This window comes from Gobio gobio, assembly GCF_949357685.1.
Source record: "Gobio gobio genome assembly, chromosome: 24".
Classification (NCBI taxonomy): domain Eukaryota; kingdom Metazoa; phylum Chordata; class Actinopteri; order Cypriniformes; family Gobionidae; genus Gobio; species Gobio gobio.
In genome coordinates this window covers 24,405,361-24,421,295 of record NC_137120.1, presented here as the reverse complement: position 1 = coordinate 24,421,295, position 15,935 = coordinate 24,405,361, and the positions used below count along the sequence as shown (strand labels likewise).

General features: G+C 42.1%; 1 long non-coding RNA gene across 1 annotated transcript; it reads right to left on the bottom strand.

The window, feature by feature from the left end:
* Positions 1 to 8,572: 8,572 nt before the first annotated feature.
* Positions 8,573 to 15,616, bottom strand: LOC307120629. The gene is made up of 4 exons (XR_013815830.1): positions 11,312 to 15,616; positions 11,138 to 11,197; positions 9,641 to 9,763; positions 8,573 to 9,547 (listed from the first exon to the last, which is right to left on the bottom strand). It is a non-coding gene; the product is annotated as an uncharacterized lncRNA (long non-coding RNA).
* Positions 15,617 to 15,935: the final 319 nt, after the last annotated feature.

The following is a 15,935-nucleotide window of genomic DNA, read 5'->3' as shown; positions in this document are numbered from 1 at the left end:
CTGCAACGTACTTGGCACGTGTGTGTGTGTGTGATGCACGGTTCGTGGTTATATCCACCGATCATGCGGGCCAAGTAATATAAAAATAACATTCCAATTAATTGCGGGTGGATGAGAGATAAATCATTGAGTTTGTTTGATAAAGACATTATGCGAGCCTTAGCTATGGGACGAATCATTCCGGTTGCTGTTTCCCCAAACACTTTCAAAACAATGCCTCATGTGTACTCATTAAATATGCAAATATTATCCATTCATAGCACGCCCATAAAAACCGAGCGTTTCTTGAGAGAGCCTCAAAACCAGGGCAGAAAATTGCCTATTACTTATTCATTATAATGTTTTTAAATGTAAAAACCACACAAATGTCATAAGTTGACCTCAGAAAACAGCATAAAAAAATGAAAAAAGCCAGTTCATGACACCTTTAAATATACATGCTGTTTTTTTCACAAAAGTAGTTTAATCAGTGTAGTGAAGCCTCTTCTCCATTGACATCCATAAAAAAAGCCTCTGGTTTCTTTTTTCTTGCAAACCTTGAATTGCTTGATATTGGACAAGAGTTTAAATTATGTAGAGAGGCATAAGGTAAAATACAGTCAGCCATGAAAGTTATACATAATGATCAGCTCACTCTACATGATCACACTTTTTACATACCAAATAAATATTTAGAAACATGAAAAATTTATTTGAAGTTTTTATTAGCTTATGTGTATTGTGAGCTTAATGTTTCTGCTAAAAAAAATAGTCAATTATAGTGCAGAAATTAGCAAGACAAACTCTCCATAAAAAAGGTAGTTCACCAACTTACAAACTACCTCACCTATCCCTTACTACTCTCCAAATGTGGAAAAGCAGTTTACAATACTTTACAATACTTTACAAAATGTATAAAATAAAATAATACAAAAATATACTTGTTTAAGCCCTACAGGACATTAATTGTTTCTCGTGGGATCGTAAGGTATTTTTTATCATTTACAGGGGCTAGTCTGTGATTTTTTTGCTGTCCAAATCCAGAATGTCAGTGTTTTTATCCCACCACCCGCGTAAAAATCCCCGGCCGAATTACCTACTGTTTTTAGACAAACACTATGGACATGTGGTCATTTAATTGCTGTCCAGATCCACATCTCTGAGTATTCAAAAAGAGATCATTTCTAAATTCACAGCAAATTTATTTTTACGGACGTCCATATGAGAAACAATTCCCGTCCGAATAGAGCTTTACCCTGTAAATCATCTCAGGTTCCACATGTAACCATGGTTCCCTAAGAAGGGGAATGAGACACTGTGTTGTTGCCATTTCCTGCTCATGTCTCCTTTAGACAAAGAAGTTGATGTCGTGTACTACAGGTGCCCTCTTGTACTCACGGTTGCACCTGTAATCACGTCATGGGCTGTCACCGGCCAATGACATTGTTGGATCTGAATCATGCACTTCAGACACCGGACATGCTGGATGCATTCCCCATAGTGTCCTCTAGAGCAGTGGTTCTCAGCCCTGTCCTGCGGATCCCCCACCACTGCGCATTTTGTATGTCTCCCTCATCAGACAGTGGTGGGGGGTCCCTAGGACAGGGTTGAGAACCACTGCTCTAGAGAACGCAGTGCAAGTTCCCATTCGAAAGGGAAATACAAGTAGTTGCAATTCGAAAAACATGTAGGACAAAAGTAGTTTGTTCAATTCAATTCAATTCAATTCATTTTAACTACAGTAAATTACATGTTTCACCTGTGATAGCTAGCATGTATAGCTCAGATAACCATATTAAAAAACGCTTCGGTTACTAACGTAACCTCGGTTCCCTAAGATGAGGGAACGAGTATTGCGTTTGCTAAACCCTTATGGGGAAATTCCTTTCCTCGAGATATTGAAGCAAATTTTTATCCAAAAATACCTTTTACACGCAGTGCAGCTGCACAACTCTCAGCAGGAAGCAGCTGCGTGCTGATTGGCTGTGCCGCTGCAACTGCAGCAACCTATAGCGAGACTGCGGGCGGGACGGACCAATCAGGTCCTTCTAAATTCCCGCCACAAGGGGCAACAGAATTTGCATAGCCAAGGGTATATAAGACCCTGTCTCGCAAGGTTAGTCAGGTTAATCGACTGAAGCGACTCCTGAGCAAGTAAGCAAGCACGGCAAGCAAACGCAATACTCGTTCCCTCATCTTAGGGAACCGAGGTTACGTTAGTAACCGAAGCGTTCCCTTACGAGAGTACTCTCGTATTGCGTTTGCTAAACGCTTATGGGGGACCAATGCAAAACGCCGTGCTTGCTAAACGGCTCTAAAGCCGACAACACCAAACCCAGGCCAACCTAGGTGGGCCCGTAATATGATATCAAGAAGTCCTAAAATGAGCCAGACCTGAGTCGGGCCCTTAATGAGAATGAATTAAGAGTGAATGAATTAATGAGAACGTATCAGTGAGATACGTGTAATAATAAAATGTATAGACCAGACATAGTCGGGCCAGGAATAATGAATGGCCAGATAATTCGAGCCGTATAAGGAATGTGCTTATGACTAATACAATATTTAACCCAGACCGGACTTTTCGAGCCTTAAGGGGTTAAATCTGTTTACACAGCAAGAAGCCCAGCTTGTAAGGCCGGAACATCTAAATTATAGAATCTGATAAAAGTGGACGGGGAGGCCCAGCCTGCCGCCGCACAGATATCACTCAGAGAAATGCCAGTAGACCAAGCCCACGAAGAGGCCATGCCTCTAGTAGAATGGGCTTTGATGCCTAAAGGGCAGCTGAGATCTTTAGACTCATAGGCCAGTGAGATAGCATCCACTATCCAACGTGACAAGGTCTGCTTTGTAACCGCGCACCCTCGGGTGCGGCCGCCAAGGCATACAAAGAGCTGTTCAGTTTGCCTGTAAGCAGCGGAACGCTCTATGTATATTCTCAGCGCTCTGACAGGACAGAGCAAATTAGCATCTTCTTCATCTATCGGTGATGAAAGTGCTGAGAGTGAAATGACCTGTGCTCTGAACGGAGTTGAAAGCACTTTAGGTACATATCCATGTCTTGGTTTGAGGATGACTTTGGAGTCGTTTGGCCCAAATTCCAGACACGAGGCGCTCACACAGAGCACATGCAGATCACCCACTCGCTTAACTGACGCGATCGCCAGCAGAAAAGCGGTCTTTAGTGACAGGAGCTTTAAGCTCACCGAATGCAGAGGCTCAAATGCAGAACTCTTCATGGCATCCAGGACCGTGGACAGGTCCCATATAGGGACTGAAGGGGGGCGAGGTGGGTGAAGCCTTCTAGCCCCTTTAAAGGGGCTATATGCGTTTTTCTGAAATTTAAACTCGCGACTGACACCTGTGGCCAAAAAACAGAACTGCTCTCATTTTCTGCTCGCTCTCGCAGCGGTGGTGACGTCACATCCGCAGACAGCGCGGGAAAAGACGACCCGCCAGAAAATAGGAAAAATAGGATACAGGCTTATAGCTGCACCCACTGTGAGCGGACAAGGTGTCAGTATGCTCCTCAGGAGATGTTTGAGTCATAAATGGTAAAATAAAAAGGCTATTGTTACGTTTATTTTGGGGAAAAAGTTGCATATAGCCCCTTTAAGGAAGCGAACAATGAGATCGTTCTTTCCTAGTGACAGTCCGTTCACTTGAATGTGATACGCTTCTATAGCAGCCACATAAACTTTTAGCGTGGAGGGGGAAAGACCCGCATCCAGAAGCTCTTGTAAAAATGTAAGCACTTCTGACACTTCACAATCATGTGGGGTCAGATTTCGCGCTTTACACCAGTCCGAAAAGACTGACCATTTGCCTGAATAGAGCTGCCTGGTCGCAGGGGCTCTAGCTTCAGTAATAGTATTCAATACATTTTCAGAGAGGTTCTCATGTACCCGTTGATGGGCCAGACATAGATGAAGCGCCCATAGATCGGGACGGGATGCCAGATCTGCCATTCCGCCTGCATGAGGAGGTCTCTCCTCAGCGGGATCGGCCACGGATCTGTATCTGACATCTGACTCAATAGTGAGAACCAAGGTTGATTTCTCCAAAGCGGGGCTATTAAAAGCACAGCGCATTTGCTCTCCCTGATCCTCTCTATGACCTGAGGTAACATTGAGATTGGGGGAAAAGCATAAAGAGGAAGTTTGGGCCATTCGTGGGCCAACGCATCCTTGTGCTTGGAGAAATATATTCGGCATTGAGCATTGTCTTGTGAGGCGAAAACATCCACTTTTGCCTCTCCAAAACTGCCCCAAATTGTCTGAATTGCATGTGGGTGAAGAGACCACTCTGCAGGGGACACTTTGCCCCTGGACAGCATGTCCGGACCCAAATTCAGAATGCCTGGCACATGAGTCGCTCTCAGCGAGCTCAGATTGTGCTCTGCCCATATTAGGACTTCTTCCGCCATTGTGTGCAGATCGATAGAAATCAGACCGCCTTGGCGATTTATATAGGCTACCTCCGACCTGCTGTCCGTTCGGACCAGGACATGGTGGTGCTTTATGTACGGAAGGAAAACCCTTAGCGATAGCGTGACCGCTTTCATCTCTAGACAGTTTATGTGAAGGCTCCTCTCCGAGTCTGACCAGAGACCAGAGACTGGCCTGCCCTCGTGAAGGGCTCCCCAACCTGGGTTGGATGCATCTGTCGAGATAACTTTCCACTTCGTAACAGTGCCCAAACTCACACCCGTCTGGTACCAGACAGGATTTTTCCAAGGAGCCAGAGCCAACACACAGCTGTGGTCTACCTTGATTTGCAATCGGCCCGAGAGCCATGCGTGAGCTGGAACACGGCGATTCAGCCAGTGCTGTAGGGGGCGCATGTGTAACAGACCTAGTCTGAGAACTGGCGCCGCCGAGGCCATGAGACCCAGCATCCTCTAAAAGTGTTTGAGAGGAATGCATGCACCGGACCTGAGGGAAAATGCTCGGTTCTGAACAGAGAGCGCGCGTTGTGACGTCAGTCGCTCATCTGCAGTGAGTCCAATACTGTTCCCAGAAACTAAACTTTCTGTGTGGGAGACAATGAACTCTTTGCCACGTTGATTCTGAGTCCCAAGCATTCTAAATGGTTGAGAAGCCAATATCTGTGGTTTAATAACTGTATCTCTGACTGAGCTATTATGAGCCAGTCGTTGAGATAATTGAGAATTCTCATTCCCCGAAGCCTCAGCGGGGTTAGCGCCGCTTCCATGCACTTCGTAAACGTGCGGGGAGCCAGAGATAGACCAAAAGGTAGCACCTTGTATTGGTATACTTTCCCCTCGAAGGCGAATCTCAAGAATGGCCTGTGATGAGGGGCTATTTGTATGTGGAAATAGGCATCCTCTAGATCAGGGATGGGCAATTCCAGTCCTCGAGGGCCACTGTCCTGCAAAGTTTAGCTCCAACCCTGTTAAAACTCACCTGCCTGTAGCCTTCTAGTAATCCTGAAGACATTAATTAGCTGGTTCAGGTGTGTTTGATTAGGGTTGGAGCTAAACTCTGCAGGACAGTGGCCCTCGAGGACTGGAATTGCCCACCCCTGCTCTAGATCCACAGTGAAAAACCAATCTCCCGGGCGAATGTGCGCGAGGATTTGTTTCATTCTCAACATTCTGAACGGGCGCTTCATAAGGGCTTTGTTCAGATGTCTGAGATCTAGGATGGGTCTGAGACCACCGTCCTTTTTTGGTACAAGGAAGTAACGACTGTAAAAGCCCGACTCGCTCTGTGAGGGGTGTACGGCTTCCACCGCCCCTTTTATTAACAGTTTTGATATCTCAGTCCAAAGCACGTGACTTGTGTCGCTTCTCACCGTTGTCTCTTCCACGGCGCGAAAATGCGGTGGTCTGCGAGCAAACTGTAGCGAGTAACCTTGTTCTATTATGTTCAACACCCATCTCGAAATGCCGGGAATGGCCTGCCAGGCCTCGGCCTTCGAAGCCAGGGGCTGAATTAATCTGTGGGGCGAGTCGCTGAGTAACAGGGACTCAGTGGCCCGATAATTTTGTGCCAAGTTGGCGCTTATGAGGGAAATGTTTCCCGCCGCCGTGCAGGGGGCCGGGGGGCATAGAATATTGGTGCTTGTGTACAGGCGAGCGGGTTTGAGCACGGGCTCGTTGACTGTGAGAATAATGTTTCCAGCCACCTGAGTGAAGGGGGCTGGGGAACATGGGGGAGTGCTTGAGTGTAGGGGTACATGCTTTAATGCTGGCACACTGCCTACAGAGAAAAAGCTCTTTTTGTGACTCATATGGGTCGCCGTGAAAACGGCGTTTGTGCACAGGCGAGCGCGCTTGCTTGCGGGCTCGTTGGCTTTACATGTGATGTTCCCAGCCACCTTGAAGGGAGCTGGGGAACGTTTTAGAAGAGAGTGAGGTGGTACACCGGCCGAAGCGGGCGCTATCCACCTTCTCTTTATACCTCTGGCTAGGGCGGCTTCGGAGGCTCAGGTTTTGACACATTGCTGGGTCGGGGACCTCAACGCTCCGGTGGTCTGCTGCGTATCGTAGAGCGGGAACGCTGTCCGGGCTTAGAAGCCGCGCGAGGCTGGTGAGCTGATGGCGCCGCCTTGGTGGGCTGGGCTGGTCCAGCTTTAGCGTGACAGCTAGCAGAGGAGCTGGAACGCTTAGGCAGGAAATGTCGCATTGCCTGCGAAGCCTTCTGTGCTTCAGTGAAGCGCTCTGTGAACCCAACCACGGAGGGACCAAATAATCCTGAAGGTGACACGGGCGCGTCCAGGAAAGCGGTCTTGTCAGCGTCCTTCATTTCGGTTAGGTTGAGCCACAAATGGCGCTCCAACACCGTCAAGCTGGCCATACATCTGCCGATCGCCGGAGCGTTGGCCTTGGTGGCATGCAGGGCCAAGTCAGTGGCGCCGCGCAGATCCTTCAGAGCCTCGTTATCAGGGACAGACTCATCCAGGGAATGGAGGAGTTTGGCCTGGAAGACCTGAAGCACCACCATCGAGTGTAGCGCTGACGCCGCCTGGCCGGCGGAGGCGAATGCTCGACCGGCGAGGCTGGAAGTAGTGCGGCAGGCCTTGGAAGGGTGCACAGCCTTTGACTGCCATCCTCTGGCGGAGGGCGGGCAAAGGTGTGCAGCGACGGCTTTCTCGAGGGGAGGAAGGGCTTGGTATCCTTTTTTCTGAGCACCATCAACCACCGAGAGCGCTGAAGAAAAAGAGGATTTGGCGCGAGAAGAAAATGGCGCCTTCCACGACTTTGTTAGTTCCTCGTGGACTTCTGGGAAGAAGGGAGCGGGCCTTTGAGCGGTCGGTTGACGGCGGTTCTCGAAAAACCACTCATCCAGTCGGCTTCTCGTGGGCTCCTCGGGTTGAGGTTATGGCGCCGCTGGCAGTCCGCGTCGAAGTGGCGTGCTCCTAGGCAGTATCCGACCACCCGCTTTCGGATGCAGCAAGGGAAAGGCTGTCATCCTCTTCCTCCTCCGGTCCGCCGAAGGAAACAGTAGCAGCCGCCAGGTGAGGGGAGCTGTGCTGTTCCTCGACGAACAATACGGGCGATGGCGAGGCACATGGGGACATGCCCGGCGTGTGCTTGTCAGAGCGCTCCGGGGGCCTCTGGTCGCGACGTTTCTTCTTCCGTGGCTCGAGAGGCTGAGAGCAAGGGACGGGATTCGGGTCGAAACTGGCGAGCCGAGCACGAAGGGTCTGCAGCGTCAGTTCGTCGCACTCCGGGCAGCCGCCTTGGTTGAGTGCAGCCTGCGTGTGGTCTCGTCCGAGACATGACACGCAGATGATGTGCCGATCCTCGTCCGCGATAAAACCTCCGCACGAGTGGCAGGAACGAGACATTTGAAACAACGTCTCAGCTCTTTTAGAATGTGTAAACACAGAAGGTATTAAAAGGATATGTGCCGGATGGCGCAGCTGGAAGGCAGGCTGAAGGCGGAGAATCCGACGTCCTCAGGCTGCAGAGTTCCGCTGGGTGCGTGTCGACGGCAGGCTTCGATCCGGAGCTCAGCGAGAGCAAGTCGCTGAAGAAGAATTAATCTGACTAACCTTGCGAGACAGGGTCTTATATAGCCCTTGCACTGCATGAAAAAAGGTGTATCCGGACCAGGATACTCCTGTATACACTGCTGAAATTCGGAAGAATCCAGGAGTATACTGGCCGGATAGGTCAAATTCCATGGATCCGTATATGTCCGTATACATCCGAAATGGTACCAAATCGGATGTATGTTGTGGCCGTATACTCCCATGCTACAGCCATTTGTTGCCATGGCAAATAATCCCATCAAGTTTTTCCCAGGAGACATTTTCACACCTCTAAACAGCTTTGCCTTCCACCCCCTATTGGTCCTTCATCTCAAACTGGATTGGTTGTTTTTTTTAAAACCACTCCCAAAACCCAGACTGCTATTGGATGACAGGACGCATTGAAAACCCAGTCAAGTGACTTTATTGGTTACTTCTAAGGCTAAGGGTGGGCTAGGTTTTGTAGCATAGGGACTTGATTGGTTATAGGCCAGCTATGCAGATTTTGCTCATTAATATATAATATATATATATATAAAAAATAATCCCCTCTCCCTCCCAAAAGAAAAATACACACAGAACAATTTGAGAAAGTCTGAAATATTTATTAAAAAGGTATAAAAAATAAAAAATAACATTCTTAACAGCATTATAAACGAACATTAAAACAATGGTGAAACAAAAACAAGTGAACTAAATGTATTTAAAAGGGATGAAAATGTAAAGGAACAAATGTAAAAATATAAACAGTCCAAAGAACATAAATATACGTTAAAATGAATTGGTAAAGAAACAAAAAGGGGAAAAAAAATTAACAAAATGCATTTAAAAGACAGAGATGTAAAGGAATAAAATACACAGTGAACATAAAAAGGAAAAGAATAAATATACAAATTAAACAATATAAAATGAGAACAATAAATTTATAAGACAAAAAAAGTGTATATAAAATATATTAAAATACATATAAATATTCCAAGTAAACAATATAACCAAATAAAAAGAACAAAGAGCATTATAAACATACATTAAAATGAATGGGGGAAAAGATAAGTGAACAAAATGTTTCTAAAGGAAGGCGACATAAGAGGAACAACAATACAAGACGTGGAGATCAAAAGCAACATGGACATCTAAAAAGGAACAAACATACAAAGTATACAATATAAAACGAGACAAAGAAATCTATAAATTAAAAAGTGTATATAAAGTATATGTAAATGTTCTATATATGGGAACCAATAAAAGTATAAGTATATAAACATAGGAATAAAGAAAATATAAAATGGAACAATTGAATATTAAAATTATAATTATAAAATAATTGTGACCAACTCTAACACAATGTTGTTTGAGTTTTGAACATTTTTTCAAACTGGCATGATGGGCTGGTGATGTGATGCGTAGCGTGGGTCAGCCTAGTCTGGTTTGTAGTAGCTAGCCTAACCATCCACACTGGTCTTCCATCAACAACAGCATCATCATCATCTTCATCAGGTCTATAGTTGCGGTCTTCCACAGGTTCTGTGTTGGTTTGTGCCACCCTGGACCTGGTCTCCAGCAACTGCAAAACATGACAGTGAATTAACCACTAAAACTCAGAGAGGAGTATAGTAACATTCTGGAGGGAAAAAGCTTAACCGGTTTCTTAACTTACCCGTCTCTTTCTCTGACGGTTCTGTGTGATGTTCTTCATAGTGTTTCTTTTCTGGGCCTTTTCAGACTGAGCCAAAGAATACTTCCTCAGCAAAGTCTCACAAAATAAAATACATCTTGCGACCTGCCAAATAATACATTAATAATATATAGTTAATGCCAATAAAAGTAAGTAAAACAATTCAATTAAAATGTATTTGTATAGCGCTTTTCACAATACATATTCAGGGTTTTTCCTGGGTCAAAAATGGTCTTCGGTGGTGGCTGACAGACATGGTCATCCATACACACACACACACACACACACACACACACACACACACACACACACACACACACACACACACACACACACACACACACACACACACACACAGTAAAAAAAAAAATACCCTACCCACTTGATCTGCAAGCGCAATACTGACAATAAATTTGAAATAAATTCAAAGAAAGTTTGTAACTTTTGCTTATCTTATTTTGATACCTTGAGGTTTGTTTTTGTTCCTCATTTTTACACTATTTACTGATAATTGTTTTGGTAATCATATCAATATTAAAAAAATAGTATTAAAAAAATGAACAAATAGCCTAATTTTCTGACATATACAATTTTCTGCCATATACAATCAGCTAGCTAACAACAAATTTGTTCTGGGTTCACCTCACTCCAGTCTAAACTAAATGATTTTAGGCTATTTATTTTACTACACATTGTCCACATAAATAAGCTGAAAGACTGTTGATAATTAAAAATAATTCTTACTATCCACTCTTGCTAAAGTGGGTAAGCACACTTGTGTTCTCATTTCAGGTGTTGTTCTGAGTAAATTATTAAACTAATTTGTGAGTTCAGTGTTGGACAGATCAATTCTAACCAGTCGTTAAAATGATTCGGTTCAAAGGAGTCATTAGGTGGCGAATCGGACATTAGCAGACGCGTTGTGTGCGAATCCCGTCTTTAGAAAATCGCGAAAGATTTGTCAAGACACAGAAAACACTTCATAACCGGATAGGATTTGTTTCCTGTTTATTTAAAGTATGCTTTATATCAGCTGGTCAGAGAATCAGTCAATGTTTTTTGAGCGCATTTCACACCCAGCGGTAATTAAAGGAAGACGTCTGATAGCGCCACGTGCAACATGGATTCGGTCTTCCGACCTTTTGATTTTGATTAACGTAAAATGTGAAACAGTAGAAAGCTAAGAATGATTATTTTGAAGACAGAGAGCGTGCGAGCGGGGTAGGAGCTCACTGGTCGTTCTCTCTGTCACTCAGTTAACGCAAGCGCAGCAGTTATCTACTACATCAATCATAAATCACAATAACTCAACAAATAAGGCTTTGGCGGGACAAAAATTTGTTTTGGCGGCCGGCAAAAAATGTTCAATGTAGGAAAAACCCTGATATTGTTTAAATGCAACTTCACAGAAAATGCATGCGTCTACATTACAGAAAAAAACAGAGAACATTAAAATAATGACAACATTTTTAAGATTACCTTTTACACATTCAGGGTCAACGTCTGTAAAAGTTCTTCAGGATCATGGATCCAAAACTTCTGGATCATGAGGGGGGAAGAAACATGCACACACACAAATGAATATTAATTTGTTTGATAAAACATTAATATTAATTATCAACTTACGGACATGGACTTGCAAAACATACTCACCAGGCCCATACAAAAACTTTACAGTAGATCCAAAATCCTGGTTTGCCTATAATTCTTCAGAGTCCAAGGATGGTGGTTTCCTGTCCTCTCTGCAGAATGAGTGTACATGACAGTGTTCTCAGATTACTCATTCCAAAGCTCTGTTACATTTTATGAAAAGCTTGATCTTAAAACTAGCTGACAGTAGGGATGGGCATTATGACCATATTATTATACATACATGAGAAATTTTATTTTACAATAACAATATCACAATATATTTATTTTGATGGATATTTTATTAAAATGCTACAGAATAATACTGCTTTAAAAGTCTTCACTGTATGATATTCAATTAATTAATATCACTTGATTCTTAAAGAAGCAGAAGGTCTTCTCTATTCTTTTGTTTTATTAAAATTATGACAAAGCTGCAGCCCCTTTAAGAACGGATGCACAGAATGACACGCATCCGGGTTTCCCCACGTTAACTTGAACTGTTTAACTTACTTAAGACATAACTGACTGTTTAAATCAAGTGAATACCTCACATGACAAGGTTTCTGAGATAATTGTGTGCATTTTACAGAAAGATAATTGATTTCGGGATCGCATGCTGTCTGAGAGAGGCTTATTTTAACACATGCATGTCCCGTTCATTATTCTACATTCATGCATGTTTCCTTGTCAAAATGTCAAAAACTTTTAGTACTGTCAGTGCTGCGTTATATACGCTATATTCCCATTTCGCGATATAAAAAGGTAATGTTAACGTTTACACAAAATCGCTAACAATAGTCAGTATCATCAGATCGCCATAACACCCAGCCCTATCTTAACAATATTACAACAAAACACAGAAACAGAATATGTAAGTTAATCACGATTAGCATATGACTTTAATGCACTAACGTTATATCTTGATAAGCAGTAGAAAAAATATAAAGGGATTTACTTAACCTTCTGCCGTCTGCTGTCCGCCATTGGAAACTTAGTCTGTTCTCTCAGTCGACATCCCACAATCAAAATTCGTCCAAAATAAGATTTTAACAGGTTTAAAATGATCCATGTAATGCCATTAATGGACAGAAGAACCCGTCCTGTTGAAGATTAGAAGCCGAGATCGCGTCGCGTCCTCGCGAGCCACGAGCAACTCGCGAGCCACGAGCAACGGGTGTATAATTCAAACTGAAGGCGCGCACTGTCATTGGCCAGATTTCTGGATGACGTTCAGATTGACCAATCACGCTCAAAAGAACACGGAAAGACAGCAAATAGCCTTGCAAATATAGAAAAAAAATTGTTTTAAACAACAGTTAGAAAATGTGTATATTTATTTTTATTTGCTGTTATATTTAATTAATTGGTCAAATGGTGTTTTGTGGTGTGGGCAGATGCCTGGAAGTTTCAACCTGGAGAGCAGTGCAGATTTGTACTCTTTAAAAACAATTATTGTTTGATATTTAGTTTGCTATATATTTTGTTATATTTGTATCCAGAATTGAATGTAAAACCAGTTTGAATGTAAAAATACACCTTCACTGTAAAACAGAAAATTAAAGTAAAATATCTTAATTTAAATAAGGAAAAATCTGTAAACTAATAGTTTTCTCTAAAACGTTTAATGTAAATTTCTGTGAAGTTTTTTAACTTTATTTGACTTAAGATATTTGACTTATTTTACGGGGTTTTTTTTGCAGCTGTAGCTGCTGTTTTTTTTAGGTTTTTATTTTTACAGTGTAAATATAAAACTAATAAGATTTACTTTAAAATGACAAAGAATAATGTTAAATTGTTAGTATGGACACAAACATAAACCTTTAATATAATGAGCTAAATATTGTATTACAGTTGTTAATTTACAGATATTGTTTGTAATTTTGCATGAATTTGTTATTTATGAAAACAGAAAAACAATACAGTGATGTTCCTGTATAAAAAAATGAGAATTACTGTAATTTGTCATTAATGATATAATCCTTAAAATAACAGTCAAGTTGTTTATTTAGATATTGTTTGTAATTTTACATCGTTTTAAACATAATTCAAAATTACAAGAAAATACTGTAAAAAACTGAAAACTGTTTTTTTCTGTAAAATTAGGATTATTTTTATTGGTTGCCTTATTTTTATTGGTAACCTTATTGGTTGCACCTACATCTATTGTGAGTGGTGGATTTCAAACCTTAAAACACCCCTTTTTTGCAGCGTGTTAAAGTTAAGAATCTTGGATTGACATTTTTTGTTAACAGTTGCAGAGCTGAAAGATCTGCTTGTGTTTCTGTGTTTCTTGAGCAAGTGAATCCCTGCTCTTTTTTATTCCATATTTTTATTTTGAGCATATCAGTTTTTGGTGTTTTTAAAACAAACTTTTTCATTTTCCACATTTCATCTCCTTTTTATTTAATTCTATTATTGCCTACAATTTGTAAAACTTTGCAAAAATTGTTTGGGGATAGTCTAAAATGTTTGGTTAATTATCCTTTGTTAATTCCATTACATTTCTTTGTTTTTTTCATTACATATTCAGATTTTTTTGTGAACGTATATGTTCAGACAGGGTTTTTATTTTGTACTGTTTTTATAAAAAATATTTGATTTAGAGACTCTTTTCATGCAGTGGTTTTAAGGCCCTGACACACCATTCTGATGGTTTGGCCCAGACCCAGGCAACATGAACCAACCCCACAGTCAGCTTTAGTCATTGCTAGTTCAGTTTAGTGTTTCAGGGCCTTAAGAATTCTTTTTTCTGTGTAAAAAGCTTGTTTGCTGTAGCCTACAGTAGACCAGAGATAATTCTCAATCCTGAAGTGCTCCCCTGCCCCCCTCCTTCTGAGAACAGCCAGCACAAGTGTCAGTCATTAACATATGAAAGGTCTTCTTCACACCTAACAGTCTTCAGTCCTAGCACACCCAGCAGTGTTTCAGCTGTATATGTCCGTGAAATTTCACGGATTCCTGTATACGTCCGCATACGTGAGGTTTCCGGGTTTTTCTGGAAATATACTGTTCCGTGTTACTCTGATCCGCTTTTTCCCACATACATCCGGTAAACATCAAATTACACAGGAGTATACCATGCCCGGATAGTGCCGGATTTCAGTGTTTTCATGCAGTGTTGGCTATGCAAATTCTGTTGCCCCTTGTGGCGGGAATTTAGAAGGACCTGATTGGTCCGTCCCGCCCCGCAGTCTCGCTATAGGTTGCTGCAGTTGCAGCGGCACAGCCAATCAGCACGCAGCTGCTTCCTGCTGAGAGTTGTGCAGCTGCACTGCGTGCAAAAGGTATTTTTGGATAAAAATTTGCTTCAATATCTCGAGGAAAGGAATTTCCCCATAAGCGTTTAGCAAACGCAATACGAGAGTACTCTCGTAAGGGAACCCTGGACATTGAGTTCACTCATTGCTCAGCTGAGCTACGGCCATCGTGTTTGTAGTACATGCATCTGATACTTACACACACATTAGGTTTTCATGTTTTTTTTTTTGTGGGGATATGTCCATAGACATAATGATTTTTGTACTGTACAAATTGTTTCTATCCCCTACCCCTAAACTAAGTGTAGCACTTATGTCCTCCAACACAAGACTTGACCAGTTCTAGGTTTGGAAGGAGTGGGGGAAAAGATATAAAACTTATACAGGAGACCAGATGATGATTAAAGAAATAACACTTTACTGCCGCACAACAAACATGAACAAAAAAATTGTAATTGGTTGTCTGGCTATCACCAGACCAAGCTCAATCTTTTAAGATTGAACATTGGTCTGGGGAGTCTACTTTTTATTTGTACCTATTCTGTATCTGTACCTACTAGCGCGAGCGAATCTCTTAAAGGGGAAGTGTCAATGCAATTCCTTATAGGTTTGTTTTTATTCAAATGATCCTGGACCATGGGCGTCACTAAGCCCTTTTATTTTCACTAGGCTCTAGGGTTTGCGGTGGGCCGAAAGTTTACTTCATAAAGTTTTAAATATTCATATTTTTCTTACACACAAACGTGTCGATTCGCTTTAGAAGGCCTTTATTAACACCCCAGAGCCGCGTGGAGCACTTTATTTGACGGACAGAGGCATTTTTATGGACTTCAAAAACAGAGCAACTATGAATCAAATTCTAATGCTTGGATTAGCCTGGACTTTTGTAATATAACACCTAGGATGACTTGAGGCTGAGTAAATTATGGGCTAATTTTCATTTTTGGGTGAACTATCCCTTTAATAGTGAGAATTGGGCCCTAAACTAAAGTGTTACCATTTTTTTTTCATAACCTCACTGGGGGCTGAGCCCCCCACTGCAAAAAATGCTTTTGTTACTTAGTATTTTTGTCTTGTTTTCAGTCCAAATATCTAAAAAATCTTACATTAAGAAGTATTTACTAGACAAGCAAAAGTTTTTGTCTTGTTTTCGTGGAAAATAACTCAAAATTAAGGGAGTTTTTGCTTAAAATAAGCAAAATAATCTGCCAATGGGGTAAGCAAAATAATCTTAATTCAAACAGAAAACAAGATTATTTTGTTTACCCCATTGGCAGATTATTTTGAGTTATTTTCCCCCAAAACAAGGCAAAAACTTTTGCTGGTCTAGTAAATGCTTCTTAATGTAAGATTTTTTAGATATTTTGACTGAAAACAAGACAAAAATA